Here is an 8,147-nt window from a genome sequence, read left to right as displayed (position 1 = left end):
GTGTGGATCTGTGTGTTCTGAAGCCAAACTGACCATCAGAAAGTAGAGAGTTGTGTTCCAGGTATCTGCGAAGGCGATGGTTGATGAGTTTTTCAAAGAGTTTACCTAAAGTTTCGAGGAGGCTGATAGGGCGATAGTTTCTAGGATAAGAGTGGTCTTTTTTGGGTTTAGGAAGGAGGATAGTAGTAGCAGCTTTGAAGAGGGAAAGGAAGTATCCAGAGGCAAGGGAGGCATTGAGGAGGTTTGTGTAGGCAGTAATGATAGAGTCAGGAAGGTGTTTTAGGATAATATGGTTTAGGCCAGAGGCGCCAGGAGCCTTGGGAGGAAGGTGTCTAAGGAGAGTTTTAATGTCTGTGTTGGCGAAAGGAGTGTCGAGTTCTTGGGAGGAGGTAAGAGAGTCTAGATGAATGTGGCTATCTGGTGTTGTATCTTGTGTGTGTGCAGTGTTCCAATGTTCTATGTTCTGAATGTGTTGAATAACGTTAGGGTGAGGTCGGTGAGGGTGGAAGATGTTCTCCCAGATGTGTTTGAAGATGTTGGTAGCAGCCTGCGGGTCTGAGATGTGTGTGTTGTTGTGAGTGATGTGTTTGAATTTGTTGGTGGGAGAAGTGCCTCTTATTTTTTTGAAAAAGTTCCAGAAGGCTTTAGTGTTTTTAATACGCTGTTTGTCAGCTTGTTGTATGAGTTGTGACCAGTGATTGTTGTGGTCTTGATCTAGACTGTGTAGAATGTTGTTTTTAAGGTAAGTGAGATCTAATCGAACTTGATTAAATCTGTGTGTGTTGTAGAGGAAGCGGTTGTGGTAGCAGATAATTAGTCTTCTTGTTCTGAGTGACGGTTTGAAGGAATAACGAGTGGTGTGAGTTTTCTTTGGTATTGCGTTGTTGGCTGCTTGTGTAATGGTGTCCTGGATGAGATCAAGTTGAGTATCGATGTCAGAGATAGGTTTGTTGTTATAGTCATAGGTGAGGTTAATATTGTCTATGTGTTGTTTGAAAGCATCCCAGTCAGCGTTCTTGTAGGAGAAGGAAGGTGTGGTTGGAATGAGGATAGGGTTGGAGGAAATGTGCAAGATGACTGGGATGTGATCAGAGCCTGTAATAGGGCCAGGTGAGATGTAGTGTTGAAACAGAGAACTGGCTCGGTCTGCCAGAATGATGTCTGGTTTGCCTTGGCCCGTGTGATTGAAGAAGGTATTGAAGTCTGGGCCGAGATGAATTAGGTGTTTATGGTTAGTGAAGTTGAGTAATTGGTGGCCAAGTTGGTTGTTACTGGTGTGATGAAAGGCGGTGTGTTTGGCATTCATGTCAGCTAGTAGGTATGTTGGTGTGTTGGTGTAGTTGAAGACTAAGGAAAGGTTGTGTATGTTGAGAATAGTGTTTGGGCGAGCATAGGTGGTGAAAAAGATAAAGGGGCCAAGGTGGGTGTGTATTCTGACTGCAAGACAGTGTTGGTGAATAAAAGGGATTGGGAGGGATTCGTGTTTTATGTTGGATTTGACAAGGATGGCAACCCCATCGTGGGGATCATAGGGGGACTGTAGTGCAGTATAACCATAATGGCGGATACGTTGAGGGGCTTTGAGGCAGGTACTGTTTAGCAAAACAATATCTGGTCTCTCTGCTTCAAGGAGCTCGGCCAGTAGGTGTCTAATTGTGAAGTAAGAACGTACGTTGAACTGAATCACTTTAAACATGATTTAATGGTTTCGTCATAACAAAGTTAATGTCGGAGGAGTTTGGATTAAAACCCATGATAGTGGTGCCGACGTAGCACTTTATTTTTATCTGTAATTCATAGATTTTAAAGCTTTATCATCAGAATTAATGCTGCAATTGAATTTTATGCTAAAAGTAAGCAAAATCATGCCACTTTTTTGAACCACTTCGTAAATACATATTTTAATTCAAACAATTGAAATTTATCAAGATATGGTTCAAAAAGATTTGAATCGTTGAAATATGCCGAAAAATATGATTTTCAATGATTTTCCAACATTAACATATATTTTGCACATTTTTTAAAAATTCCCAATAGAAACCATAAAAATCTATATTAATTTTGAATGTTTCATACATTTTCTAAAATGTGCTAAAATGATATTTTGTTGCATATTTCGACGGTTTAGGGCGTTTTCAATGCTTTTCGCACTTTTAAATTAGAATTGCTGTTGCAATTGTATTTTATGCTAAAAGCAAAATTATCAGATTTTTTTGAAGTTGTCTGTCAAACAAAAATTTAACTAAATTGAAGTTTCTCAAAAAAAATTCTTGGAAAAAGCCTTGTATCATTTAATCGATAATTGTTCAACTTTTGTATACATTTAACTCATTTTTAAAAAATATAAATAAAAATCGTTAAAAATCAGCATTAATATTGAATATTTCATATATTTAAAAAAAAAAGCTTGAAATATTACAAAAAATTAAACAAAGGTGCTAAAATTATATTTTGTTGCATATTTCGATGATTTAGAGCGTTTTGAATGTTTTTCTGATGAAGCACATTTTTTATTTAAATTCATAGATTTTCAAGCTTTTAAATCAGAACTTCTGCTGCAACTGAATTTTATGCTAAAAGTAAGCAAAATTATGGTATTTTCGGGAAGTATTTAGTAAATACATATTTTAATTCAAAAAATTTAAGTTTTTATAAAAATCTTTGAAAAATCTTTGAATCTTCGAAATATGCCAAAAAATATGATTTTCGATGATTTTTCAACATTTTCGTATATGTTTTAAATTTTTCAAAATTCCCTATAAAAATTCATATAAATTAATATTAATTTTGAATATTTCACATATTTTCAAAAAATACTTGAAACATTGAAAAACTCAGGAAAATCTGCTAAAATGATGTTTTATTGCATATTTCGACGATTTAGAACGTCTGGAATGGTTTGCTGACAAAACTTATTTTTTGCTAAAATTCACAGTTTTTTTTTTAACCTTTTAAATCAGAATTTCTCCTGCAATAGAATTTTATGATAAAAGTCAGCGAAACTATGCTATTTTTGTGAAGTACTTTGTATATACATATTTTAGTTCTAAAAAATGAAGTTTTACTAGAAATGCTTCAAAAAGCCTTGAATCGTTCAAATTTGCAGAAAAATGTATTTTTTTCGATGATTTTTCAACATTGTTATGGGGCTATAGGACCCAACATGTATTTATAAGTAACAGTTACTCTGGAATACCTAATTATATTGAATTGATGGGGACTCAGTTCTAAATGTCAGAAGGACTGATCAACCTTATGACTGAGAGGCAGCTGGGTCAAGCCTTTTTCTCAATATAATAGGTTATACTGTAGACACACACACAATTTAAATAAGTAGTTTATAAAGTTGTATTTCTTTTTGTAAAAGTAAAATTAAGGGTGGTAGAATTGTGGTAACTGGAGAATTGTGCTTGGTAACTGGAGAATTGTCTTTTGTTTTGGTGGGAGGAGCTTAGCTAGTCTTTCTCTCTCTCCCTCTCACTGAGGCTCACTCTCTGTGGCTGACCTTCAACCTGGCAGGATCTCTGGGTCCTTCTTCTATCTTTTGGGGCAGTATGTGTGCTCCAGGGGTGAGTTTTTATAATTTAAGTTGTGGCCACCATACCCAGGGTGACTAAAGTGTGTCAAAACACTGGTTAGCCCAGAGTTATGTCAAGAAGAGAGAAGGACAGAAGTTAATAAGATACACCATGTGGGAGAACAGCTATGGAGTGTGTAGATCTTTGTTTTTAAAGTGTGAGGCTGTAATTGTATATTCTGTACATATCTATTGAGAATACAGTTATATTTTTATAGTAGTAGTTTACATAACCTGTGAAGAGGGCTGGTGAGAGAATATCAGACACTCAAGATGATCAGCCATGATGTAAGTATTACCCCTAGACAGATAATGCCATTAAGTAAAAAGCTACCCCACACTAGAACATGTAGTGAGAACCTTACAATCAAAGTAATAAGGGACAAACCAACGTAACATGGGAGCTTGACCGGGAGAGTTATTTGACTGCTAAAATAACTCAAAACATTCTTTGAACTATATGTGCTGGTATGGGGTAATAACAGTTGCATGTTTCTAGTAGAAGATTTACCAAGGTGGTGTCAGTGGAAGTGCTGTTTTCATATATTAGTTTACAGGTTGTTTTTCTCCTAAGGTGGGCATGGTGGGTTATTACAGACGATTCTGCCCTAACCTCTCCCAGGTAACGTCACCACTGACAACTTTGACCAGTCCCAAAGTTCAATTCAACTGGGACAGCAAGTGTGACAGGGCTTTTGAAAATGTGAAAATGTTATTAGGGAATGCTCCTATCTTGAAAAGTCCTGAGTTTGAATGCCCCTTCTCTCTACAAGTGGATGTTAGTGATGTAGGGGTAGGTGCAGTGTTGTTGCAGGGTGATGAGAGAGATAGCCTTCAGCCAGTTTGTTACCATTCAGCCAAATTAAAAAAGCATCAACGTGGTTATGCAACTGTAGAGAAAGAGGCTTTCGCTTTGGTGTTGGCTGTGCAGAAATTTGAAGTTTATATCAGTGCTTCCCCACATCTTGTAATAGTGTATAGTGACCATAACCTGGAGTTACCTGAGGTTTTTGCAAAGAATGAGAAACCACAATCAAAGACTCTTAAGATGGGCTTTGTTCCTACAGCCTTTTAATTTGGAAGTCAAATATATAAAAGGCTCAGAGAATGTGGTTGCTGATGCTCTCTCTAGATGTTTCATGTAGATGCATGGTGCGTACTTTGTACATAGTGTTTGTCATGTGCTGACCTTGTTGTTTTTGCAGTGGTGAACTCTCGGCGAGCCTGAGTACTCCCTACCAGCCATCTGACTGTGAAGGAGTCGAGTCGGAGCCAAAAGTGTGACCAGGGTCAGGGTGTACGTAAATGTGAGTTGAGGCAGTGGTTGACAACCTTCGGTAACATGAGACGTTCAGGAAGGTATGTGATGTTGTGTCTTGGTGTGCTCTATATACAAAACGGCCCGACGATTTGCCTTTGTGGTCCCTTGGACCCCTCCATGTTCTATGTCAGCCTCCTCTTCAAAAGTTTGGAGGATCTGTGTGGAGTGGGACCTCGGAAGATGGGCTTGAGTGCCTGACCATGTTAAGGATCGTGAGTGTTGACTGGAAGTCTCACTGTTTGGTTCGGCCACCAAGTGAGAGACACCGTGACATGTTTTGTGAAGTTTCCTGCCTGGTGTACACCTGACTGCTCTGGGTTTGGCTCTACTCTCGTCTCCTGATCAGGAAGATGCCACCCTGGAGTACCAGTTGTTTGCTGGATTACCGTAGCAGAGGCACAGGCCTGTTGGTGCGGGCTTTCACAGTGGGCATTGTGTGCAAATCTTGCATTGTAATGGGTATTGTTTTTAAAAGCCACTAAAATTGTAAATAGTTACACACTTGAGTATATGGGTATGGTTAAAATGCTTTTCTAAAAAATTTTGCAATCTGTTGTAAATAACAGTAAAGTGAAGAGTAGTTATGGTGCTGGGAAAAATGTAGCATTTCTAGTAGTCTTGTTTACCGCCTTCAGACTTAAGCAATATACTTTTACTAGCCATACCCTGAGCGACACGGCTAGCTTTTGTGAGACTTCGTCTGGAGGTGGGGGTGTTATGGGGCTATAGGACCCAACATGTATTTATAAGTAACAGTTACTCTGGAATACCTAATTATATAGAATTGATGGGGACTCAGTTCTAAATGTCAGAAGGACTGATCAACCTTATGACTGAGAGGCAGCTGGGTCAAGCCTTTTTCTCAATATAATAGATTATACTGTAGACACACACACAATTTAAATAAGTAGTTTATAGTTGTATTTCTTTTTGTAAAAGTAAAATTAAGGGTGGTAGAATTGTGGTAACTGGAGAATTGTGCTTGGCAACAGTCTTTTGTTTTGGTGGGAGGAGCTTAGCTAGTCTTTCTCTCTCTCCCTCTCACTGAGGCTCACTCTCTGTGGCTGACCTTCATCCTGGCAGGATCTCTGGGTCCTTCTTCTATCTTTTGGGGCAGTATGTGTGCTCCAGGGGTGAGTTTTTATAATTTAAGTTGTGGCCACCATACCCAGGGTGACTAAAGTGTGTCAAAACACTGGTTAGCCCAGAGTTATGTCAAGAAGAGAGAAGGACAAAAGTTAATAAGATACACCATGTGGGAGAACAGCTATGGAGTGTGTAGATCTTTGTTTTTAAAGTGTGAGGCTGTAATTGTATATTCTGTACATACCTATTGAGAATACAGTTATATTTTTATAGTAGTAGTTTACATAACCTGTGAAGAGGGCTGGTGAGAGGATATCAGACACTCAAGATGATCAGCCATGATGTAAGTATTACTCCTAGACAGATAACGCCATTAAGTAAAAAGCTACCCCACACTAGAACATGTAGTGAGAAACTTACTATCAAAGTAATAAGGGACAAACCAACATAACAAACATTACCATATATTTTGCACATTTTTAAAAAAATCCCAATGAAAATCGTAAAAATCAGTATTAATTTTGGATGTTTCATATATTTTTTAAATATACTTGAATCGTTAAAAACGTTAGAAAAATGTGCTAAAATGATATTTTGTTGCATATTTCGATGGTTTGGGCAATTTCAATGTTTTTTGACGTGTGTTAAAATATTGAAGATTTACAAGAAATGCTTCATAAAAACGTCAAAATGTGCCAAAATATATGATTTTCAGTGATTTTTCAACTTTAACATATGCTATTCTCATTTTTATAAAATCCTAATAAAAATCGATAAAAATCAATATCAATTTTGAATATTTCATATACTTTGTCAAAAACACTTGAAACATTAAAAATATTGGAAAATTACACTAAAATGATATTTTATTGCATATTTCGACGATTTAGAGCGTTTTGAATGCTTTTTCGACGTAGCACTTTATTTTTATCTATAATTCCTAGATTTTAACGCTTTATAATCAGAATTAATGCTGCAATTGAATTTTATGATAAAAGTAAGCAAAATTATGCCACTTTTGTGAACCACTTCGTAAATACATATTTTATCTCAAAAAATTGAAATTTATCAAGATATGGTTGAAAAAGATTTGAATCGTTGAAATTTGCCAAAAAATATGATTTTCAATGACTTTCCAACATTAACATATATTTTGCAAATTTTTAAAAAATCCCACTAAAAACCATAAAAATCAATATTAATTTTGAATGTTTAATACATTTTTTAAAAATACATGTATCATTAAAAACATTAGAAAAATGTGCTAAAATGATATTTTGTTGCATATTTCGACGGTTTAGGGCGTTTTCAATGTTTTATGACAAACCACATTTTTTAGATAAAATTCATAGCTTTTCGCACTTGTAAATCAGAATTACTGTTGGAATTGAATTTTATGCTAAAAGCAAATTTATCAGATTTTCTGAAGTTCTCTCTCAAAAAAAAATTAACTAAATCAATTGAAGTTTACAAAAAAAATTCTTTGAAAAAATCCTAGTATCATTTAATCGATAATTTTTCAACTTTTGTATTCATTTAACTCATTTTTAAAAAATATCAATAAAAATAGTTAGAAATCAGCATTAATATTGAATATTTCATATATATATAAAAAAAGCTTGAAATATTACAAAAAAATTAAACAAAGGCACTAAAATTATATTTTGTTGCATATTTCGACTATTTAGAGCGTTTTGAATGCTTTTCTGACGAAGCACATTTTTTATTTAAATTCATAGATTTTCAAGCTTTTGAATCAGAACTACTGCTGCAATTGAATTTTATGCTAAATGTAAGCAAAATTATGGTATTTTTGAGAAGTACTTAGTAAATAAACATTTTAATTAAAAAAATTGAAGTTTTTCTAAAAATCTTTGAAAAATCTTTGAATCGTCGAAATATGCCAAAACATGTGATTTTCGATGATTTTTCAACATTTTCATATATGTTTTAAATTTTTCAAAATTCCTTATAAAAATCCAAATAAATTAATATTAATTTTTAATATTTCACATATTTTCAAAAAATACTTGAAACATTAAAAAATCTGGAAAATGTTCCAAAATGATGTTTTATTGCATATTTCGACGATTTAGAACGTCTGGAATGGTGTTCTGACAAAACTTATTTTTTAGCTACAATTCAGTTTTTTTAACCTTTTAA

The sequence above is a fragment of the Cherax quadricarinatus genome, chromosome 38, assembly GCF_038502225.1.
Source record: "Cherax quadricarinatus isolate ZL_2023a chromosome 38, ASM3850222v1, whole genome shotgun sequence".
In the NCBI taxonomy this organism is placed as follows: Eukaryota; Metazoa; Arthropoda; class Malacostraca; order Decapoda; family Parastacidae; genus Cherax; species Cherax quadricarinatus.
Note: the sequence above shows the minus strand (reverse complement) of the source record.